The sequence below is a fragment of the Oncorhynchus mykiss genome, chromosome 1 (genome assembly GCF_057628025.1).
Source record: "Oncorhynchus mykiss isolate SJ-2025 chromosome 1, ASM5762802v1, whole genome shotgun sequence".
NCBI lineage: Eukaryota > Metazoa > Chordata > Actinopteri > Salmoniformes > Salmonidae > Oncorhynchus > Oncorhynchus mykiss.
In genome coordinates, this window is record NC_143022.1 from 46454564 (window position 1) to 46480368 (window position 25805).

The 25805-nt window shown below is 41.1% G+C and overlaps 2 pseudogenes across 2 annotated transcripts; one reads left to right on the top strand and one right to left on the bottom strand.

The window, feature by feature from the left end:
• The first annotated feature begins 289 nt into the window (after nucleotides 1-289).
• Nucleotides 290-1828, top strand: LOC149985517 (uncharacterized; annotated as a pseudogene). The gene has a single exon (XR_016483290.1). The product of XR_016483290.1 is annotated as an uncharacterized LOC149985517 (transcript).
• Nucleotides 1662-5313, bottom strand: LOC149985518 (ras-related protein Rab-1A pseudogene; annotated as a pseudogene). Its single transcript, XR_016495329.1, has one exon. The product of XR_016495329.1 is annotated as a ras-related protein Rab-1A pseudogene (transcript).
• Between the last annotated feature and the right edge of the window lie 20492 nt (nucleotides 5314-25805).

Genomic DNA, 25805 nt, shown 5'->3' on the forward strand with positions numbered 1-25805 from the left:
CTGATTCCCAGTTCGTCCACTAGATAGCAGTAGCAGATCACAAGACCACTTGAAACCAGTTGCGTCTGGATTGGATAGTGAGTAACTGGGCAAAAATCGTTGAAAGTATTTTCAAGCCTCTTTATATAGTAAATATAGTACTCAGGCCTTTCAAGTTATCACGTTTGTTAATTGAAATAAGACACAGACAGGTGAAGAAACTTCAAACTTATTTTCCCATTCACTTTTCCTATTGTAAACGAGTGAGTGATGAAATCAAATGCCACATGCGTCGAATACAACAGGTGTAGGAAGACCTTACCATGAAATGCTTACTCGTGAGCCCTTAACCAATAATGCAGAGTACCTGTAGCAGTGAGAACAGTCTCACTGGAGTCGGACAATTTTCAGGGCCTTTCTGACAATTTTCAGGCCTATACCAGCCTGGTATAGAAGTCCTGCATGGCAGGAAGCTCGGCCCCAGTGAAGTATTGGGCCGTACGCACTACCCTCTGTATCGCCTTGCGGTCGAATGCCAAGCGGTTGCCATACCATGAGGTAATGCAACAGGTTAAGCCAACCATGGCTCTCGATGGTGCAGCTGCAGAAATTTGAAGATCTGAGATCCCATGCCAAATATTTTCAGCCTCCTGAGGGGGAATAGGCATTGTGGTGCCCTACCACATTGAATCTGGCAGCGCAGAAAATCTACAAAATTACTTCCATTCATAAATGGGCAGCCCGAATTAGAGCAGTAGTCGTGTGGTTCAAGAGATCCTTGATGTCCAAAACAGTCTTGAAGGAAAAGCAGAAGCTCCTTGGTAAGAAGCCAGTTTAATCTATAAAGTATTATTTAGAAATTCCCACAATTAACAATCTAATTCAATATTCAAGTGTGCTGTAATGGGTTGTTGTTGTTGTTTCAGGCGTTCCGCATCACTCACTCATCCTTGATGTCAATATCAGATAGAACTCTAATGATAGAGAGATTCATGGATCAGTGTCCAGCGATCCAAGCAGCAGCCTTGGACCCACAACTGCGAAAAGCAATGACCAAGGACAACCTGGACCGTCTGAAGGACAAGGACTTCCATAAGGCTGAGGAGTTTGTCCAGCTCATGAGAATCCTTTATACGTACATCCACACTGTGTCATGTGAAAAGAATGCCACTGTGGACAGATCATACCCGTCCTCCACAAACTGGAAGAACACTTCACTGTGAAGCATGAAGATACGTTTGTGGCAACCATCAAAGAGAAGGTGTGGGAGAACCTCTGAGCGCTATCAGGATGAGGACATTCAAGCCATCCTGCATGAGGCCACAACGGACCCAGATTTATAGAGAGGCCGGTGAGTGACACCACCTGGGACAAGCTGAGGAAAGCAACTGTTGCGGCCAATGTAACAGGAGCAACACCAGGGCTGTCAGAGGAGCTGGAGCAGACAGACACAGCGCACCAGTAGCAGGAGGAGGAGTCTGAAGGAGAGGAAATGGAGGAGACAGTCCCTCCATTGTACAAGACAAGGAGTGCCTTGGAAGAGCTGTTCTCAGAAGAGGACAGGGAGTTGAGGTTGACGATCCAACAGGACACCTCGTCCCTCACCCTTAGCGAGTGTGTTGACCCAGAGGTCGAGCTCTATAAAGGCCTGCCTCCCATCCCCATGGCTAAAGATCCTGTGATGTGGGAGAAGAGTGCCCCTCAAACATTGCAACAAGCTACCTCTGTGCTCAACCCTCCACCCCTAGCGAGAGGGTATTTGACTGCAGGGAACACAATAAGCCAGGAGAGGTCCCGACTTCTGGCAGAGAAGGCAAATATGTTGATCTTTCTCCAGAAGAACTGCTAGACCTTTTGCAGCCTACGTGCATGCCCCACCCGTTTTGCTCTACACAACTATTTTATTTAGCAGGAAATGTTATTTAAATTTGTTTTACATTTCCATCATCACAACATTAGTCTATAGTGATTTGTTCAAAACATTGCTGTTTCTTTTGCTGTAAATTTGATTTATTTTACATTTCATAAAATAAAGCAATGTTAATTCTGTTCTTAATTTTAGTATCGGTAAGAGTATTAATACCCATCCCTAACAGGGACTATGGTGGTCTGCTTGAAACATGTAGGTATTACAGACTGGGTCAGGAGGTTGAAAATGTCAGTGAAGACACTTTCCAGCTGGTTAACGCATGCTCGGAGTACGTGTCTCGGTAATCCATCTGGCCCTGTGGCTTTGTGAATGTTAACCTGTTTAAAGGGCTTACTCATATCAGCTACAGAGAGCGTGATCACACTGCCGTCTGGAACAGCTGGTGCTCTCATGTATGGTTCAGTGTTGCCTGCATTGAAGCGAGCATAGAAGGCATTTAGCTCATCTGGTCGGCTTGCGTCACTGGGCAGCTCGCAGCTGAGTTTCCCTTTGTAATCTGTGATAATTTGCAAGCCCTGCCAAATCTGACTAGTGTCAGTTGGTGTAGTAGATTTCGATCTTAGTCCTGTATTGACACTTTGCCTGTTTCATGGTTCGTCGGAGGGCATAGCGGGATTTCTTATAATTGTCCAGATTAGTGTCCTGCTCCTTGAAAGTGGCAGCTCTAGCCTTTAGCTCAGTGAAAATGTTGCCTGTAATCCATGACTTCTGGTTGGGATATGTAAGTACAGTCACTGTGGGGATGGTGTCGGCATTGCACTTATTGCATTTTTCTTCCTGTCGTTGCACATGTGACATGCTGGTAAAACGGATTCGACTTTTCCTGCAGTAAAGTCCCCGGCCACTAGGAGCGCCGCCACTGGATGAGCATTTCCTTGTTTCCTTATGGCCTTATACAGCTTGTGGAGTGCGGTATTGGTTTATGGTGGTAAATAGACAGCTACGAAGAATATAGATGAACTCTTGGTAAATAGTGTGGTCGACAGCTTATCATGAAATACTCTAACTCCAGCAAGCAAAACCTTAAGACTTCTTATATATTAGAGATCGCCCACCAGCTGTTATTGACAAAGACACACACCACCCCTCCGGTCTAACCGGAGGCTGCTGTTCGGTCTTGCCGATGCATGGAAAACACACCTAACTGTATATTATCTATGTCCTTGTTCAGCCACGACTCGGTGAAACATAGGATATTACAGTTATTAATGTCCCATTGATAGGATGATCTCAAAAGGAGCTCATCCAGTTTATTCTCACGTTCACCAGTAGAACGGGGGTAAAGGCGGATTATCCACTCACCGACGCGGTCTTGCCAAGCACCAGGCTCTTCGACCTCGGTAACTGCGTCTCCTCTTCATACGAATGACAGCGATTTGTACCTTGTCCTGGAGGAGCAGTATATCATTTGCGTCCGACTCATTAAAGAAAAACTCCTTATCCAGTTCGAGGAGAGTAATCGGTGTTCTGATGTCCAGAGGCTCTTTTGAAACGATGGCGCAAACATTATGTAAAAAAATATATATATATTACAATTGCGCAAAAAATAAACCACACAAACTAGCACAATTGTCCAGGAGCTCGTAATACGTCGGCCATCCCCATTCATTGAATGCCATTCAACGGCGCATGTGAAGGATGCAAACAAGGTAATGTGGATGGAGAAGGAAATGCATTGCTTTACAATGACCATCAGGTTGTGTATCCTTTCCATGCATACCAAATGTTTGCGCTTTTGGTGACTTGACCTACATTGCATACTCTGACTATAATCATAGCGCATGATTTATGGCCTTTATGGGAGGATTCTTATTACATTGCCAGCAGTAAGACCACTCAGTTACATTTTTTAGAACTCCAAGCACCGAAAACATTTATATTAATTTACTTAGGCATTAATCATAGAAACACTAATCGTTCATTCTCTATCTAGGGAATTAGTCCAGGATGGAGCTTGCATGCCATGTTTTTATGCATACAAATCTGTTCATTTTAGTCTATTCAAACAGACCCCATTTCAAAGGAAACAAGCGCTCATTAAGATCAGGTGTGGCCAATTAGTGGGCAACACACCTGAACCCACTTAACAAGATAGAGGATAGAGAGTTTTGTTGATGCTGAGAATTGAATGTATATGTTTAACTTTCTCTGAAAAAGTTACAAAAGTTTTGTTTGTGTACTCTGAACAATTTCAAAACATGACTTGAAATAGAACCATGAGGAAACCTGTAGGAAACGTTATGCTGAAATACTGAAATTCCCACTGGTACTGTATATATATTTTTCAGTCCTTTTTTGCAAGACTGAGACTTGTGCAGTTGGCTGACACATATGAGCGAATAAACACCTTAAAGAGACATGCCGATAAAAATATTATATGAAACCAACAGGAAAGGAAAGCAAAGAGAAAAAAAGAGGGACAGAAGAAAAGAAAACATAATTGAATTTGACCACAAAGACCAACCCTGAAGTTGGAATGCAGTGAGATACACACACACATTCTCATAAACCTGTACACAGAGGGGGCATTTAAGTGCGGGCATGAGAGAGCAAACAAAATCAGTTGTCTCTGAGGAGGTCCAGGGAAGGGTGTGGGGTAAAGCCTCTAGGAGGGGACCAGTGAGGAGCAGTCGATCTGACTGCAAACAGATGGCCTAGACAGAAGTACTAATCATCAATTACCAGAGCAATAAGGGAGGGGAGATAATGATTTATTTTTTGGGTAGTGCGGCTGCAGTGCAAATTCAGGCAACTTCATTTTGTTTCCCCTCACACACAATCTTTCAGACTTTCCACCCTCTCGGTTTCTGTTAGTCTAGGTAGGTGGGGCATGCTGGCGAATAGGGCCAAGTGGAGGGGGCTGACAGGCCAGAGGCGGGTGCTTGAGGTGGTGGTAGAGGTGTTGGTGGGGTTCTCTCTCAGCTGCAGCCCCCCGAGGCAGGTTTGACAGGCGTACTCTGGATCTTGAGTACGTGGCCCATCCTCTTCTTGATCTCAGCAGCCATGGTCATGAAGGCCTGCTCCACATTGGTGGCGCTCTTGGCACTCGTTTCCAAGAACAGGATGCCCAGGGAGTCTGCAAACTCCTCCACTTTCTTTGTGGTTAAGTCACACTTGTTCCCCACCTTGTTGACATTTTCACTGGCATAGCCACTGCTTGACATTGTTGAAGGATTCCTGGTCTAGACTACAATGATGCCCTTGGCTCCTCTGTAGTAGCTGGATGTGATAGTGCGAAACCTCTCCTGCCCAGCTGTGTCCCAGATTTGAAGTTGAATGGTGTTTCTGTCTAATTCTGTAGTTCGTATTACTCCGATTGTGCATGTGTCATCTGCGAATCGAAGTAGAAGACATGACTTTCCAATGTCAGAGTCACCGATCAGGAGCAGCTTGAAATAATCAATCAGGATTCATAATGGATTCATCAAAGTAAATCCCTTCTTGCTCTGAAAAATCTAAGTACTTAGCTAATTCCTTTGATTAAAAAAGTAGCAAGCTAAGTTAACTTGCTGGCAAGGTACTCCTCTAAAACCAGGCCAATTGTCTGAAACCTAAAATGGCTTCCAGTACCAACCAGGAAATAGTAACTCTTAACATTCTTGGAACAACTGAAGAACATGACTATATAGAACCATGAGGAAACCTGTAGGAAACATTATGCTGAAGTAATGACATTTCCACAGAAGAATGTTGTTTAACGTTCTCTTAACTATGAGAATATTCCCAATGTCAAAAATGTTCCTAGAAAATTACCACAATCAAAATTTAACCATGTTTGAACTTGTCAAGTTTTTTGTTTGTTGTCAAGTTCCAAAGAATGTTCCAAAGCAAAGCAACTATCCTGTACCATTCTCAGAAAGTTGTGGGAAGGTAGTATGCAAAATAACCATAGGACAATCCTGCTGTCACCCAAGCTCTAAGAAACATGGCTTTAAAAAGACACAGGTGTCTGTAATCATGGCCAAGAGTGGCCTAATATCATTGGTTAATAATCAAATATTAAAATGTCATACAAAGAACAGCATACAAACAACAAATGGATAGCATACGATCCTAGATTAATTTGACTACACAAGCTTACAAACAATTACAATGGCAAAGTCACAATAATCACAAGAATGGCTTCAGATCAAAGTCTTTAAATTAAAGATCCAGGCAGCCTCTTGTTTTAACAATAAATTATCAAGGTCACCCCGTCTCCTAGGGAGGGTGACATGTTCGATGCCAATATAACGCAGAGACGAAATCGAGTGGCCTGCCTCCAAGAAGTGGGCCGCAACTGGATAAGTAAAGTTTTTACACCTAATGGTGCTACGATGCTCTGAGATACGTACTTTTAATTCCTTACATGCTGACTAGACCGGACACGTCTCAAAATAAATGTAGGAATCCATATTATTCAATGATTGCACCCACACTGCTTGCGCGCGCCAACGAGCGTCTGCGATGCCAAGGGCTAAAATAGAACTCCTTTCTATTTCTGACGCAGATCGCGCTGAAAGTCCTGCCTCTCCCATCTCCTTATTGGTTTATAGAAGCAGGTATCCACATGCCATCTCCTTATTGGTTATACCCACGTGGGTGATTGAAAGACTAACTGTTTTGCCGGTAGTCATGGTAATACTATGAAAGTTTAGATGCCAATCACCATATAAATTCAAAGATGAAAAAGCCTGGAAGGAGGAGAGATTACTAGAAACGATTCGGTTGGCCGTTTTATGTGTGGATTAATTGGTGTAGTAGAGGAGCTTGTGCATTTCAGGTAAAATAACAACTCAATGTTTATATCACAGGACAAATTAGCTAGCTAAATAGGACAATTTAGCTAGCAAGTGCAAGCTAACTAGCTAATGTGCCATACTTGTTTAATGTTTTTTGACCTGTCCCCAAATTAATATAATTGGTTCAGAGTTTGTTTTGATATTTTAGCTGCGTGTCGTGATCGCGTTTGGTGTAGGGGGACAAAATACATTTTACCACGATAGCGCACGCGCACAGCCGGTTTTTGTTCCGTGTTAGTGATGTGGACACAGAGGAACTTGAAGCTTTCGACCATTCCACTACAGCCCGTCAATGTGGATTGGATCATGCTGTAGGGAACTTGGCGTTATAACTACTGTCCCTGAAGGAGGGAAACTGAGTACAACAGCTGTTTAGCCACGTGTCATCTGTTCATGGGCTCTGTGAAGAGCCGTATTGAATTGAAGGAATTCATCAGAGTCTCACGCTTATCACCTGTGAAAGGGGGGGGCTTCCAGCGAGGCACGGATTTCATTGGCCTTGTCAGGCATGTTGTAGACATTCAACCAAAGTTGCGAGAGTTCGACTCCCAATAGTATGTTGTACCTCGTTTCCCTCCTCCAGGGAATAGTAGTTATAACTATATAAACGAGTCATCCCGCAGTGTTTGTGATTATACCCTGATGAAGACAGCTTGGCTGTCAAAACGTTGGTAATTACATTTTTGCATCTGAGCTCCTAGAGTGTGTGGCTCTCTTTTATTTTCAAGTTTTCTACTCCGCTAGCCAGCACCTCGTCTTAATAGGTGTGCGTTTCAAATACAATTTGATAGCCATCTAACTAATTGCTAGAGCCAGGTCAAGCAATTTAAGAATAGCTCATTGTTTGTGATTAAGAAACTTATGAGTACCATACAAAATTCAGCCCACAACGTCCAGGGGGTGAGCACGCTTTACCACTAAGGGACAGTTTAGTTGGCGCAACGTAACGGTCTCGTGTGCCAATGGTTTGTTTTCATAACGTGAATTGTTCCTCGGAATAATTGAAGGAATGAATCCAAGCCACACGTTCATCATTTTCCTTTTCAGGCGTGATTGTAGCTCCTTCTACCGAAGTCAGGAGAGTGTGACTCCCCATAGTATGTTGTACTGAAGTTGACTGAAAGGGAACATATGGTTCTCAGAACGTTACATGCTAGCTGGGGAGTGTCACTACCCCAGCAGGAGCAGCTCATGTGACCCTGGTCTAATAACAATTGAGTAGACTACAAGACAACAAACCACAGATGCAGTCCAGTCTGTCCACCGCAGCTTCACCACATCTCATCACTTTCCACTTTGGTGTTGTCAAACAAGCAGAGATTGATCCCTTTCGTGCAGCCGGTGGACATCGATGATCATGTAGGCTTTGATGACGACCATTTAGTTTGATTTTCAGGTGTCTCAGGCTGTGAAGCAGTACCCTGTGACTCATGGCTCGGTGCACTATAGGTGGTGGTGTTTATCCTCATCAGCTGCACAGTATTTTGCAGAGAACACACCATTTCTTCATTATATTGCACTCTAGGAATACTCCTTAATGGAGAACCACAGGGCTTCCAATAAAACATACATCATTTAAATCTTGGTTGTGTGTGCGTGCGTGGTACTTGCCCGATTATGAATCGAGTTGACGGCACATCATAACAGTATGTTAACTATACACCGTCTTGGAATTGTCACATTTTGTAGAGTTACAAAATGGGATTGAAATAGATTGTATTGTAATTGATCTAAACAAAACTCCATAATGTCAAAGTGAAAAGAAAATTCTACAAATGAAATAACAAAAACATAATACTCACCCCCTTTGTGCAAGCCTAAATTAGTTAACGTGTTACATTTGGCTTTAAGAAATCACAAGTTACATGGACTCTGAAATTATGGGGTTGACATTATTTTTTATGAGCTACCCCCTTCCTCTGTCCCCCATACATACCTCAGTCAAGTATTGAATTTCAAGCACAAATGAATCTACAAAGACCAGGGAGCTTTTCAAACGCCTCATAAAGGGCAGTGATTTGTAGATGGGTAACAATAACAAAATTAGACATTTAATATTCCTTTTGGTATGGTCAAGTTAATATTTATGCTGTGTATGATGCATTAAACCACCCAGCCACATCAAAGATACAGTTGTCCCTCTGAACTGAGCTGCAGGACAGGAAGGAAACTGCTCAGGGATGTCACCATGAGGCCATTGGTGATTTTAAAACAGCTATGGAGTTCAATGGCTGTGATGGGAGAAAATTGAGGATGGATTGACAAGGATGTAGTGATTCCAAAATATTGACATAAATTACATAGTGAAAATAAATTTAAAAATGGCAAAGGAATACACCTTTTGGCCTAAATGCAAAGCGTTGTGTTTGTGTTGGATTTGCCCCTACATCATGGTATGGGTATGCTTGACATTGGCAAAGATGGGAATTTTTCAGGATACAAATAAACGGGATGGAGTTAAGCACAGGCAAAATACTAGAGAAACACCTGCTTCACTTTGCTTTATATCAGACACTGGGAATGTTTAGGATGCAGAAAGTAACCAGCATAGTGGGTCAGTTTCCGCAACAACTAAGCACTGAAGCGCGAGGCTCAAAGTTACACCAGCTCTGTCAGGGGGAATGGGCCAAAATTTACCCAACTTATTGTGGGAAGCTTGTGGAAGGCTACCCGATTTGACCCAAGTTAAACAATTTAAAGGCAATGCGACCAAATACTAATTGAGTGCATGTAAACTTCTGACCCACTGGGAATGTGATGAAAGAAATAAAAGCTGAAATAAATCACTCTACTATTATTCTGACATTTCACATTCTTAAAATAAAGTGGTGATCCTAACTGACCTAAGGCAGGGAATTTTTACTAGGATTAAATGTCAGGAATTGTGAAACAGAGTTGAAATGTATTTGGCTAAGATGTATGTAACTGTATATTACCGTTTTAGCATTTTTCTTCCACTTTGACATTAGAGCATTTAAATAAATTTTGATGCCACTTTAACACAATAAAATGTAAATAAACCTAATGGGGAGTGAATACTTATGAATCACACTGTACATACTACATACAGTACATCCCTCTTATCTCCTGGTTCTCCTGTCAGTCAGTAGATGGGAAAACTCTGAAACTGTGATATACAGTGGGGCAAAAAAGTATTTAGTCAGCCACCAATTGTGCAAGTTCTCCCACTTAAAAAGATGAGAGGCCTGTAATTTTCATCATAGGTACACTTCAACTATGACAGACAAAATGAGAAAAAATAATCCAGAAAATCACATTGTAGGATTTTTTATTAATTTATTTGCTAATTATGGTGGAAAATAAGTATTTGGTCACCTACAAACAAGCAAGATTTCTGGCTCTCACAGACCTGTAACTTCTTCTTTAAGAGGCTCCTCTGTCCTCCACTTGTTAACTGTATCAATGGCACCTGTTTGAACTTGTTATCAGTATAAAAGACACCTGTCCACAACCTCAAACAGTCACACTCCAAACTCCACTATGGCCAAGACCAAAGAGCTGTCAAAGGACACCAGAAACAAAATTGTAGACCTGCACCAGGCTGGGAAGACTGAATCTGCAATAGGTAAGCAGCTTGGTTTGAAGAAATCAACTGTGGGAGCAATTATTAGGAAATGGAAGACATACAAGACCACTGATAACCTGCCTCGATCTGGGGCTCCACGCAAGATCTCACCCCGTGGGGTCAAAATGATCACAAGAACGGTGAGCAAAAATCCCAGAACCACACGGGGGGACCTAGTGAATGACCTGCAGAGAGCTGGGACCAAAGTAACAAAGCCTACCATCAGTAACACACTACGCCGCCAGGGACTCAAATCCTGCAGTGCCAGACGTGTCCCCCTGCTTAAGCCAGTACATGTCCAGGCCCGTCTGAAGTTTGCTAGAGAGCATTTGGATGATCCACAAGAAGATTGGGAGAATGTCATATGGTCAGATGAAACCAAAATATAACTTTTTGGTAAAAACTCAACTCGTCGTGTTTGGAGGACAAAGAACACCATACCTACTGTGAAGCATGGGGGTGGAAACATCATGCTTTGGGGCTGTTTTTCTGCAAAGGGACCAGGACGACTGATCCGTGTAAAGAAAAGGATGAATGGGGCCATGTATCGTGAGATTTTGAGTGAAAACCTCCTTCCATCAGCAAGGGCATTAAAGATGAAAGTGGCTGGGTCTTTCAGCATGACAATGATCCCAAACACACCGCCCGGGCAACGAAGGAGTGGCTTCGTAAGAAGCATTTCAAGGTCCTGGAGTGGCCTAGCCAGTCTCCAGATCTTAACCCCATAGAAAATCTTTGGAGGGAGTTGAAAGTCCGTGTTGACCAGCAACAGCCCCAAAACATCACTGCTCTAGAGGAGATCTGCATGGAGGAATGGGCCAAAATACCAGCAACAGTGTATGAAAACCTTGTGAAGACTTACAGAAAACAACTGACCTCTGTCATTGTCAACAAAGGGTATATAACAAAGTATTGAGATAAACTTTTGTTATTGACCAAATACTTATTTTCCACCATAATTTGCAAATAAATTCATTAAAAATCCTACAATGTGATTTTCTGGATTTTTTTCTCTCATTTTGTCTGTCATAGTTGAAGTGTACCTATGATGAAAATTACAGGCCTCTCTCATCTTTGTAAGTGAGAGAACTTGCACAATTGGTGGCTGACTAAATACTTTTTTTGCCCCACTGTAAGTCATCTGTATGCCAATATATTTACTCTATAGAACAACTATTTGCTGCAGCCAAAGCATTCAGTGCATTATACTTCACAGAGAAACTTAAATGAAAGCAGACATGTCACAGCAGGCTTTTGTATTGTAGTAATGGGAAAATGTCCCCTTGAAAGCAACTAGTGCTGAAATCCATCTATAGACTTTTTGTTCTAGACAGTTCCTTTGCATTGCAGAGAGAAAAGCTTTTGTATCTGAGGTCGGCCAAAGGGTATTTTATTCTTGAATGATTTTTTAAAGCTTTTGGAACAGATGCTTTACCTTGAATGACTTCAGGAAACTACAAGGTGTACTGAAAACTGTAATTTACTTACATGGCAAACATGTTTAAGGGCACTTCACACAATGGTCAGCTCCACATTAGCTATGATAGATCTTATTATGATCATATCAATATATCTGTAAAACTGACCTAGTCACCTTTTTAGTCACTTCTTACAAGCCTCATGCCAAACTGACTTCTTCGTTCTATGATCTGCTTTCTTCTGCTTTCTTCTGTGGCTTACAGCATACCTTCCTCCTTAGCTTGTCACTGTCAGTCCATCCACTGCCTGTGGGTCAGAGTAGAGCCAAAGCTGGCTATGAACTAGCCTCCACCCTGTAATGCAGCACTTCCTTCCCTTTGTCAAACAATGACATACCAGGGGGATGTACTGAGTAGGCAGAACAAGAAAACCTCAGCTCACAGAGATCCCAACTCTGGATCCCAATCATTCTATAAAGTACAAAGGAAATATCTAGTAGAAACATTGAGACCAAAAATAAACCCCAACCATCTGAGAGAAAAGAAAAGCAGATCAGAGGGGCTTTTATGGAAAAGTTATTTTTTTAGTCTCTTTTTTCCCCCCGCAGACACTTGCTCTTTGCTCCCTCTCAGTAAGGCTCCCTCTCAAGTGACATCTCTGTGGGAAATGACTCGTCGATGCTAACACGACTCCTTCGAGTGAAGGACTTGACACGGAGTAAACTTGAGCAATGGGTACTGCAATTTAGAATTTATTGATTGGCCACTGACAACATGACAAAAAGAAGTGCGATATCTCTTTCCCTGAAAACATCTGTGGCCCATTTGATTTGGAATGAGATAATGGGACCTGGAAGGCACAAAGTCATTTATTTTCACTGTCATATGACTAGTGTCGCATGATGGGGGTTGCAACGGTTCCTGCTCGCGCAACATATAATACCTCAACTTATTGATGAACTCGCACACCTTGCCGACAGTAGCATGCCCTGTACTTAGTTATCATTTCCATGCTGCGAGAGCAATTGGCAGAGTGTGGGTTAAGGGCGACCAGTCATTCCATTCCTCAGTTGGAGAGACAGGTGAACAGAGTAAATGAACACTGATGTCCATGCTGCCTACTACCTGTTCCAGTCTGCTTTATGACTTTCCCTTCCCTTACATAGACATAGATGTATCCATGGTCTTGGTTGCCATATAGCACAACGGACACATTGGAGCAATGGTCCTGCAGAGCTGTCTTTGACCAGTAAGGCATCTATTAGTCCATGAGCCAGGGGGGCTGTCGGGCTCACTTGGGCCGACGATATCTCATAGTGATTTTCTTGAAGGTCTAGGTCCGTAGAGTTGGTAAATGTGTGATAGCAGTGTAGCAATGGCAGCTTTCTCTGTGTTGTCACTCTTTCTTTCATCCTCCATCCCATTCATTTTCCCCATAGGGATTTTACCCTGTGACAAACTATGTCAGTATACAACAAGTTATTGCTCACGGATACGCTTTAATCATATATCACTGGAAAGCTTAATTCACAGCTATCAGACACATTTTTGGAATGTTCAGGTAAAAATTAACCTTGACCTTTGACCTCTAGGGTACAAATATTTACCTGTATAAATTGCATTAAAAAATGAAAAGGTCATGAAATTACATTTGAAATGATATATAATATAACCAACTTTGAAAGCACCAACTACGACTATTGTTTAGATATAGCCCGTATCTGTGAATCTAAGCTTACAATGATACAGTGGCGTCGGAAAGTATTCACAACCCTTGACTTTGTCCACATTTTGTTGTGCTACAGCCTGAATTTAAAATTGAATAAATTTAGCCTTTTTGTCACTGGCCAACACACAATAACCCACAAGGCCAAAGTGGAATTATGTTTAGACATTTTTACCAATTAATTAAAAATGAAAAGCTGAAATGTCTTGAATCAATAAGTATTCATCCCCTTTGTTATGACAAGCCTAAATATACTGAAGAAAAATATAAACACGGGCCTCCTGTGAGGCACAGTGGTCTAAGATACTGCATCGCAGTGCTAGAGGTGTCACTACAGACCTGGGTTTGTTCCCGGGCTGCGTCACGACCGGCTGTGATGGGGAGTTCCATAGGGCAGCGCACAATTGGCCCAGCTTGGCTCATCGCGCTCTAGCGCCTGCAGGATGACCTTGGTCGTCAGTTGAACGGTGTTTCCTCCAACACATTGGTGCGGTTGGCTTCCGGGTTAAGCGCTCGGGTGTTAAGAGGCGTGAATTGGCCGGTCATGTTTCGGAGGACACGTAACTCGACCTTCGCCTCCCGAGCCCATTGGGGAGTTGCAGCGAGGAGACAAGATCGAAAAAGGGGGTTGAAAATATATTTATCTCACTGTTGCATCTCCCCAATGGGCTATATATATATATATATAGTACCAGTCAAAAGTTTGGACACCGACTCATTCAAGGGTTTCTTTGTTTTTACATTGTAAAATCATAGTGAAGACATCAAAACTATGAAATAACAAATATGGGATCATGTAGTATCCAAAAACATGTTAAACAAATCAAAATATTTTTTTGATTTTAGAATCTTCAAAGTAGCCACCATTTTCCTTTGACAGCTTTGCACACTCTTGGCATTCTCTTAACCAGCTTCATGTGGTAGTCACCTGGAATGCATTTCAATTAACAGGTGTGCCTGTATGTGTTTGAGCCAATCAGTTGTGTTGTGACAAGGTAGGGGTGGTATACAGAAGATAGCCCTGTTTGGTAAAAGACCAAGTCTATATCATGGCAAGAACAACTAAAATAAGCAAAGAGAAACGACAGTCCATCATCACTTTAAAACATGAAGGTCAGTCAATCCGGAAAATGTCAAGAACTTTGAAAGTGCAGTCGCAACAACCATCAAGCGCTATGATAAAGCTGGCTCTCATGAGGACCGCCACAGGAAAGGAAGACCCAGAGTTACCTCTGCTAAATTCATTAGAGTTAACTGAACCTCAGATTGCAGCCCAAATAAATGCTTCCGAGTTCAAGTAACAGACACATCTCAACATCAACTGTTCAGAGGAGACTGCAGGAATCAGGCCTTCATGGTCAAATTGCTGCAAAAGAAGCCACTACTAAAGGACACCAATAAGATGCAGAGACTTGCTTGAGCCAAGAAACACGAGCAATGGACATTAGACCAGTGGGAATCTGTCCTTTGGTCTGATGAGTCCAAATTTGACATTATTGATTTCAATTGCCGTGTCTTTGTGGGGCCCCAGAGTAGGTGAAATGATGATCTCTGCATGTGTGGTTCCCACCTTGAAGCAGGGATGTGGTGTGATGGTGCTTTGCTGGTGACACTGTCAGTGATTTATTTAGAATTCAAGGCACACTTAACCAGCATGGCTACCACAGAATTCTGCAGCGATACGTCATCCCATCTCATCTGGTTTGTGCTTAGTGGGACTATCATTTGTTTTTCAACAGGACAATGACCCGATACACCTCCAGGCTGTGTATGGGCTATTTGACCAAGAAGTGCTCAGCATATGTAGGAACTCCTTCAAGACTGTTGGAAAAGCATTCCAGGTGACTACCTCATGAAGCTGGTTGAGAGAATGCGAAGAGTGCAAATCGGTCATCAAGGCAAAGGGTGGCTACTTTGAAGAATCTCAAATATATATTTGTTTGATTTGTTTAACACTTTTTGGGTTACTACATTATTCCATATGTGCTATTTCATAGTTTTGATGTCTTCATTATTATTCTACAGTGTAGAAAATAGTAAAAATAAATAAGAACCCTTGAATGATAAGGTGTCCAAACCTGACTGGTAGTGTAGATTAGGGCATAATTAATTAATTTACACTAACTCAGTAAAATCGTTGACAATGTTGTGTTTATTTTAGTTCAGAGGTAAAAATGTTCTTAAAAAGTGACATAAGTTGCATGGACTCACTCACTGTGTGTGCAATAGATTTTAACATAATTTTTGAATGACTATCTCATCTCTGTACCAATTGCCGTGTCTGTACGGTCCCTCAGTCGAGCAGTGATTCTCAATCAGATTCAACCAAAGACCAGGGAGGTTATCTAATGCCTCGCAACGGGCACCTACACAATTTATACAAACGTATGTGGACACCCCTTCAAATGAGTGAATTTGGCTATTTCAGCCACACCTGTTGCTGACAGGTGTATAAAATCTTACACAGCAATGCAATCTCCATAGACAAACATTGGCAGTAGACAGTAGGCGTTACTGAAGAGCTCAGGGACTTCCAACGTGGCATCTTCATAGGATTCCAACAAGTCAGTGAGTCACATTTGTGCCCTGCTAGAGCTTCCCCGGTCAACAGTAAGTGCTGTTATTGTGAAGTGCAAATGTCTAGGAGTGACAACGGCTCAGCCGCGAAGTGGTAGGCCACACAAGCTCACAGAACGAGACTGTTGAATCACATAGTGTGTAAGAATCGTCTGTTGCAACACTCACTACCGAGTTCCAAACTGCCTCTGGAAGCAACTTCAGCACAATAACTGTTCGTCCGGAGCTTCATGAAATGGGTTTCCATGGCCGAACAGCCGCACACAAGCCTAAGATCACCATGCGCATTGCCAAGCATCGGCTGGAGTGGTGTCAAGCTCACCGCCATTGGACTCTAGGGCAGTGGAAATGCTTTCTCTGGAGTGATGAATCACGCTTCGACATCTGGCAGTCTGGCATGAATCTTGGTTTGGCGGATGCCAGGAGAACGCTACATGCCCAAATGCATAGCGCCATCTGTAAAGTTTGGTGGATGAGGAATAATGGTCTGGGGCTGTTTTTTCATGGTTCAGGCTAGGCCGCTTCGTTCCAGTGAAGGGAAATCTTAAAGCTACAGCATATTCTAGACCATTCTGTGCTTCCAAGACCCTTTCCTGTTTAGGCATGTGCCCCCGTGCACAAAGCGAGGTCCGTGCAGATATGATTTGTCGAGATCAGTATGGAAAAAACTTGACTGGTTTGCACAGAGCTCTGACCTCAACCCCATCGAACACCTTTGGGATGAATTGCAACGCCGACTGCAAACCAGTTCTAATCGTCCAACATCAGTGCCCAACCTCACTAATGCTCTTGTGGCTGAATGGAAGCAAGTCCCCACAGCAATGTTCCAACATCTAGTGGCAAGCCTTGCCAGAAGAGTGGAGGTTGTTATAGCAGCAAAGGAGGGCCAACTCCATATTAATGCCAATGATTTTAGTATAAGATGTTCGACAAGCAGGTGTCCACATACTTTTGGTCATGTAGTGTATTTGTAGACAAAAAAAAGCAGATATTGAATATTCCTTTGAGCATGGTAAAGTTATTAATTACACTTTGGACAGTGTAGCAAAATACCCAGTCACTACAAAGATACAGGCGTCCTTCCTAACTCAGTTGTCGGAGAGGAAGGAAACCGCTCAGGGATTTTCCCATGAGGCCAATGGTGACTTTACAACAGTTAGAGTTTAATGGCTGTGATTGGAGAAAACTGAGGATGGATCAACAACTTTGTAGTTATTCCACAATACTAACCTAATGACAGAGTGAAAAGAAGGAAGCCTGTTCTGAATAAAAATATTCCAAAACATGCATCCTGTTTGCAATAAGGCACTGAAGTCAAACTAACAAAATAGAAAAAGAAATGGACTTTATCCTTAATACAAAGCGTTGTGTTTGTTGAAAATCCAACATGTCACTCAGTACCACTTTTCGTGTTTTCAAGCATGGTGGTGGCTGAATCATGTTATGGGTATGCTTGTCATTGGCAAGGAATAGGGAGTTTTTTGGGGGTTAGAAAGAAACGGAATAGAGCTAAGCCCAGGCAAAATCCTAGAGGAAAATCTGGTTCACTCGGCTTTCCAACAGACATTGGGAGACAAATTCACCTTTCAGCAGGACAAAAACCTAAAACACAAGGCCAAATATACTGTACCTTGGAGTTGCTTAACAAGATGACATTGAATGTTCCTGAGTGGCCTAGTTAAAGTTTTTGGCTTCAATCGGCTTGAAAATCTATGGCAGGACTTAAAAATGGCTGTCTAGCAATGTTAAAACTACCAACTTGACGGAGTTTTAAGACATTTTTAAAGAATGTGCAAATATTGTACAATCCAGTTGTGCAAAGCTCTCAGAGACTTACCCAGAAAGATTCACAGTAATTGCTGCCAAAGGTGATTCTGTGCCTCAACACAATCTTGTCTCGGAGCTCTACGGACAATTCCTTCGACCTCATGGCTTGGTTTTTGCTCTGACTTGCACTGTCAACTGGTGGAACCTTTTATAGACAGGTGTGTACCTTTACAAATCATGTCCAATCAATTGAATTTACCACAAATGTATTCCAATCAAGTTGTAGAAACATCTCAAGGATGATCAATGTACACAGGATGCACCTGAGCTCAATTTAGAGTTGCATAGCAAAGGGTCTGAATACTTATATAAATAAGGTGTATATATTTTTTTTATACATTTGCCAAATATTCTAAAAACCTGTTTTCACTTTGTTGTTATGGGGTATTGTGTGTAGATTGATGAGGACATTTTTATTTATTTAATCCATTTTAGAATAAGGCTGTAACGTAACAAAATGTGGAAAAAGTGAAGGGGTCTGAATACTTTCCGAATGCACTGTAGATATTCACTATGAGATATTGTTGGCCCATGTGAGCTCACCGGCCCAAATTTGGGGGTCTGGCTCATGGACTAAATGGGCTCACAGTCCATAGCGTTCACTGTCTGAGTTATTGAACAAAAGGCTATTTAGTGAACATCATTTAATGTAATAAATTAGGATAGCATCTGTGACATCTCACTGGACACAGACATCAGTTCAACGTCTAGTTTGGATTTACATTCAATTCCGTTTTCAATTAACATGAATTTAATATGAAATCAACAAAACATTTCACCATGTCATTGGATTTAGGTTAAAAGTTGGGTGAAAAAAAGACAAAATCCCTTAAGTGTATGACTTTTTGCAAATCCAATCATTTTTTCCACATTGATTCAACGTCATCATAGATTTTTTGGTTGTTGAAATAATGTTGATTCAACCAGTTTTTCCCAGTGGGATGCTGTGCTAACCTTACTTCACGTTACTTATGGTATTTATAAACTCTTACCCAAGGTGAACTGTGTCTCAGTTGGGAAACCTTTTGAACAACACCATCTACTGTGAGGACCTATTTTATGAAACTACTGTCTGTGTGGGGATCTGTATTATTCATCCTGAATTTGAATCCCATTGTCTAAAATGCCCGAGGGTAGTTGGAGGCTTACAGACAGAATATAACAAGGAAAAGGACTATTTTGACTTTTTAAATTCTATTTTAGAAAATAATCCTCCCATTTAACATTACAAAACCCATCAACTGCCCTAATGTGTACAGAGGCATTGATGTATTAGTGATGCACTAGGAAAAATCAATTTTTGCACAATGGCAATTTCATCCATAATCATCTGAACACTATTATATGTATGAAAATTAATTCTTCTAACCCCACTGCTTTTATAGAAAAGTAAGGGCTTCTCTAGACCTGGTCAATTGACATATTATGTATTGTGTTTTTCCTTTCCTCAGTATTGTTACTGCATTTGTGGTTAAAAGTACTATAGGAACTAGCTGTGCCCAGGCTCTCAACATGTCAAATCCTGCATCCAATCTCACATCCATCAAGCGCACTCTGGTTTCATAACACTGTTGCCATGGCTACACAGTATTTAAAACCCCTTGTAATAACCTGACCATCACAATTTTCTCCCAGAGGTAATTCCCACCATTTCGAGCTAAAATTATTCCACCACTGTTACTGTTTTTCTAATTAATTAGCCGTATTAAAGGAAGTTGGCCTGTCAAAGTCAATATATCATGGGAACTCTAGTGCCTAGTGAAGTATGAACAGACACAGCTGAATGTGAGACTGAGAGCAGGATAGTACATTCAAGCCATAGCATAAAATGATTGTTTTTTTTTACACGTGCATTTTCTGAAAGGTTGATTTCTTGAACCAGACTGCAAAGGAGTTCCACTGTTAGTTTCCATTCATTGCATTCATCGTGCTGTCCAACATGGGCTGAGCATCGGATGTACGCAAACATGTAGAGGGATTTTGATGCAGTGCTCTTACAATATATATTGAACAGCACTAGACTTGCGGAGGGAGAGGCCTTGTCAGGTGTCCTTGTCTTTAACTAAAAGTAGTCCTTCTCATTCTGGAGATACAATCTAGAAGTCCTTGGAACAGAGTCATCCTCTTGGCTGGCCTGGAAAATCTATAGACAATCTTTGTTAATCCCAACTTTGCTATCTGACTGTGTGCCTGTAGGCTCTTCAACCCCCTAAGGACAAATATGGTCCAACTTACTGAAATAAAAATAATTACATTTTCCATTTTTGTTCAGCTAAGTCCCAGCAGCAGCCCTTCACTTGTGGAGATTTCAGTGCAACAGTTGAAAGCACAGGATAAGTGTCAAGCAGACCAGTGAAAATCCCATGATTAAATAAAGCTGGCCAGAGCAACATGAGTTGATGTTTGTACTCTGAGAGAATACATAATCATGGAGTGTGAATACAGAGCACTGCAAGGCCACTTACTCTTAATTAAAGAGTGGGGAAAGAGGCTCTGTTTTCCACAAGATTCACACAGGAGCAAATTAGGGGCGTCTGACAGCCACACAGACACATCCATTTGCCTCATTTCCCCTTCCTGTTCCAGTCTGCCCTATGGCCACCTTCTCTCCCATTAGATACGACTTCTTCTCTCATTAACGGGATGGAGCCACTCTCAGAGCTTCCAAATCCCAAATAATTAAATAGAATGCATTAACGACTGATTAAGGGAAAGAGGGATTGCTAGTATAATTTGTCTTTCTTTTGCAAAGTTTTATAGGAATGAGGTGAAACACACAATAAACACACTCAAAACGGTTGGGTTTATAGTTTGTTTTATAGATTATCTTGTCTTATTCCGGTATAGACGGATGGAAGCCATCCAAATGTAGATCTATTGTAGCATCTCATCCCCTTCTGACCACTAAGGAGCAACTCTGATTTAGTGTTCCATTACATCAATGCATGACTGGTAAGTCAAGGGTAACACTCCCGAGTGCTCCCAGCAGCGGTCTAAGGCAATGCATCTCAGTGCTAGAGGTGTCACTACAGACACTGGTTTGATCCTGGGCTGTATCACAATCAGCCGTGATCGGGAGTCCCATAGTGCGGCGCACAATTCGCCCAGTGTCGTCCAGGTTAGGGGAGGTTTTGGCCGGGGTAGGACGTCATTGTAAAATAAGAATTTGTTGTTAATTGACTTGCCTAGTTAAATAAATGTAAAAAAAAAAAAACACACAAAAAACCCTTGGTGGCTGAGACTGCTCAGAATAACAACATTCATATAAATACAAGTTTATGATGAATTGATAGCAATAAAATGTGACATGAAGAATACACGCAGTGCCAGATGCCAGGGATTCCCCGCTATGGTTTAGTATCCTTCAAACTGCTTTATTACATTTCACTCGGCAGAATAATTCTTCCGTCATTTCTCAGGCTCACTGGCACATTTAGATTTACTCCGCCAGTGCCAGCTAGGCAGCCTAATATAATTTATAACCAGGCAGACTGTAGAGCGGAACAGTATTTACAGCAAAGACAAATCAAACATCTAAAGCATTAGAACACCTTTTGTTGGACATGGTGACCTTTAAACTCGGGATCAACAGGGAAATGTCATACAGCTGTATATCTTCTTTTTTTCTTTTTTCTTTTTACCCAATTGGAAGTTAGTCTTGTCTCATCACTGCGACTCAACATACAGACTCGGGAGAGGCGAAGGTCGAGAGCCGTGCGTCCCCCAAAACACAAACCAACCAAGTTCTTGCTTACTTACTGCTTCATGAAACAATGCCCACTTAGCCCAGAAGCCAGCCACACCAATGTGTCAGAGGAAACACTGTACACCTGTTGACTGTGTCAGCGTGCACTGCCCCCAGCCCACCACAGGAGTCGCTTTATTATGGACAGACTTCTCCCCATTTTAGCTAGCAATATGTTTTGACAATGACAGTTTACAGTCCAGGGTTACTCCAAGCAGTTTAGTCACCTCAGCTTGCTCAATTTCGACATTATTCATTACGAGATGTAGTTGTGATGAAGGGTTTAGTGAATGATTTGTCCCAAATACAAGACTTTAAGTTTTGTAAATATTTAGGGCTAACTCATTCCTTCCCACCCACTGTGAAACTAACTGCAACTCTTTGTTAAGTGTTTCAGTAATTTCAGTTGCTGTAGTAGGTGACGTGTAATAGTGTTGAGTCATCCGCATACATAGACACACTGGCCTTACTCAAAGCCAGTCGCATGTCGTTAGTAAAGATTGAAAAAAGCAAGGGGCCTAAATAGCTACACTGGGGAATTCCAGATTCTATCTGGATTATGTTTGATAGGCTTCCATTAAAGAACACCCTCTGTGTTCTGTTAGACAAGTAACTCTTTATCCACATTATAGCAGGGGGTGTAAATACATAACATATCTTTTTCCAGCATCGGACTTTGATCAATAATGTCAAAAGCTGCACTGAAGTCTAACAAGACAGCCCCCACAATCATTTTATCATACATTTCTCTCAGCCAATCCTCAGTCATTTGTGTAAGTGCTGTGCTTGTTGAGTGTCCTGCCCTATATCCATGCTGATAGTCTGTTGTCAATTTGTTTACTGTGAAATAGCATTGTATCTGGTCAAACAGCAGTTTTTCCAGAAGTTTACTAAGGGTTGGTAACAAGCTGATTGGTCGGCTATTTGAGCCAGTAAAGGGAGCTTTCCTTTTCCTGTGTAGCAGAATGACTTTAGCTTACTAGAAAGTGTGTGAGGGCACACACTTTCTAGTAGGCTTAAATTGAAAATGTGGCAATATCGTCCGCTATTATCCTCAGTCATTTTGCATCCAGATTGATAGACAACAATAATCTTTTCACCTCTTCCACACTGACTTTACGGAATTCAAAAGTACAATTCTTGTCTTTCCTAATTTGGTCAGAAATACTTGGATGTGTAGTGTCAGCGTTTGTTGCTGGCATGTCATCCCTAAATTTGTTTATCTTGCCAATTAAAAAGTCATTAAAGTAGTTTGCAATATCAGTGGGTTTTGTGATAAATGAGCCATCTGATTCAATGAATGATGGAGCCGAGATGGCTTTTTTAACAAAAATTTCATTTAAGGTGCTCCAAAGCTTTTTACTATCATTCTTTATATAATTTATATTTGTTTCATAGTGTAGATTATTCCCTTTTATTTAGCTTAGTCACAGCATTTCTTCATTTGCAGTACGTTTGCCAATCAGTTGGGCGACAGTACGTTTGCCTCATCGCTCTCTACCATACCATTTTTCAATTCCTCTTCCATCCAAGGGGATTTAATCGTTTTTACAGTCATATTCATGGATTGCTTTACATCAGCATATCACTTAACATGTTAACATATCTTTCCCATCATGATTGCATGTATCCCATGCAATAATAAAATGTGTATGCTCACCCGTTTGCATATAGATTATTACATTTCCACCTACAACCAGGTATAGAATAGGAATAGGACTCCCAATGCTCTGTAGAAATGATTCACGGATGGGATCTCTTTGGTCTTGAAGTTGAAAGGTGCTAATGGTGTGTTGTGATTGACATGTCATCTACCTCTCTGCCTTCTCTCATTATCCTTTGTTTCATGCTTTCCATGAGGGCTGGGGTTGATGAAAGACGTGGAAATCTCCTAAAAAACACAGTTACAGGGAGATATTTCCAGATTGATCTATGTGACAAAGAAGACAATGTAAACAGCACCAATGTATTCACAGTGGTGTAAAGTACTTAAGTAAAAAAAGTACTACTTAAGTAGTTTTTTGGCATAACTGTACTTTACTACTTAAATTTTTGACAACTATTACTATACTTCACTACATTTCTAAAGAAAATAATGTACATGTTGCTCCATACATTTCCTGACACCCAAAAGTACTCATTGCATTTTGAATGCTTAGCAGGACAGTAAACATCTCTGGTCATCCCTACTGCCTCAAATCTGGCAGACTCACTAAACATATAACATTGTATATAATATTTGAGTGTTGGAGTGTGCCCCTGGCTATTCGTAAAAACATTTTTTTTTAAATGAACATTGTGCCATATGGTTTGCTTAATATAAGGCATTTGAAATTATTTTGTACTTTTACTCAAGTATTTTCATGGGGGACTTACCTTAATTGAAAATGACTCAAGTAAAATGGTATCTTTACTTTTACTCAAGTATGACAATTAGGTACATTTTCCACCACTGTGTATTTAGGGAAACCTGAGATGCAAGAATATTTGTTATTTTGTTTATCCTAAAACATTTTACAAATGGACAATGTCCATTGATGACCCCATTAATGGACACGTGAATCTGTTTAAGGTTAATAAGGGAATTGAGGGGAACAGTACAATATGTATGTATTGTGAATGAAAGGAATCATTGTGTACCACTGTCAGACCTTAAACCCCAATAGAATAAACCCCATAGATTTAATTGAACAGAGTAAAGAACCACCTTGTGCTGACTGTAAGGGTTTGTGACTGTTAAAGGATAGTATGTCCAATACCAAGGTGACCAAGACTCAGGTTTTGATGTGGCATCATTACCTAGATTATATTACTCATATTATGGAGTTCAGAGAGTGTCAAGGACAGTATTTTTCTGTCAAATTAGCATCGTAGTTCACTCTGTTCACCTGTCCTAAATCCCTCGGTGGGCTTTGGATCACCTCCCTTTGCAGTCAGGGGATGTCTGAGAATTACCCACAAGGCATTTTAGGAGGCATACGCATGCACATACAAACACACACACACCCACGCACACAGATGATTGGTTGCCGTATATGTTACGATCAGGAATAAAATGTGGCAGATTATTCAATAATCAGACAGGAAATGTGTGGATTTTGGCGTTCAAGTGTGTTGTGTATTACCAAGGCAGTTTTGCCAGGGCCATTGCCAATGCCATTGTGGGTTTACTGAGGATTTATTTTGTTATCTGATTTCTGAATCTCCTTCTGAAGATGAAACACACAAAACATACATGGTTTAGATAGCTAATTTTAGAAGAGCTGCCTCATCATTCACAACACCTGGCAATAATTGTGCTTCATTTGCAATCAACGTTGTTTCAATGTAATTTGTGAATGTATTGTGACTTGGAGTCAACGTGGAAAATACATTAGATTAAAAATAAAGTAATCAACCAGTACCAGTCTTCATTTCAACCAGCGCTGTAAACATTGAAATTAGGGTAAAACTACAACTTAAATACATTGACTTAACCTGTCTAACAGGTTGTTACGTCAATCTAATTTCAACATAATCTTTAGAACTATGTATATGTTTTTTAAAAAAAATGAAAATTCCACGTAGAATGTAACAACTTTTTCATCATATATTCAATTGAGAGGTTGAAATTATTTTGAATTTCATATTTGATTAGAAATATTTTATGTTAATAGTAAAATGGTATGTTTGAATCAACATAATTGTTTCAACGTCATGCTATCAACCTAAATAAAGAGGTAAACATTTTTGAAGCCACTGTCCAATGATTTCTGTTTTAACAGTGAGTCCTACTGGTATATGAGGGGTAATTCACTTCAGTGAATCCAGATGCCTATCTCTACAGTGCCTTCAGAAAGCATTCACACTCTTGACTTTTTTCACATTTTGTCGTGTTACAGCCTGAATTAAATTGAGATTTTGTGTCACTGGTCTACACACAATACCCTATAATGTCAAAGTGGAATTATGTTTTTAGAAATGTTTACAAATTAATAAAACATTTAAAGCTGAAATGTCTTGAGTCAATAACTATTCAACCCCTCAGTTGAGCAGTGAATTTCAAACAGATTCAACCATAAAGACCAGGGAGCTTTTCCAATGCAAGGTATTGTATAGTGTTTGTGGGTGGCCAAGGATCCATAGACTGCCATGGTAATTGGGTGAATAGTCTAAATATAATAAGCATGCCAGAAAGACATGGGTTAAAGGGCCCCTAGGTGATATGTGTGGCAGATGAAACAATAAGCAGAACTT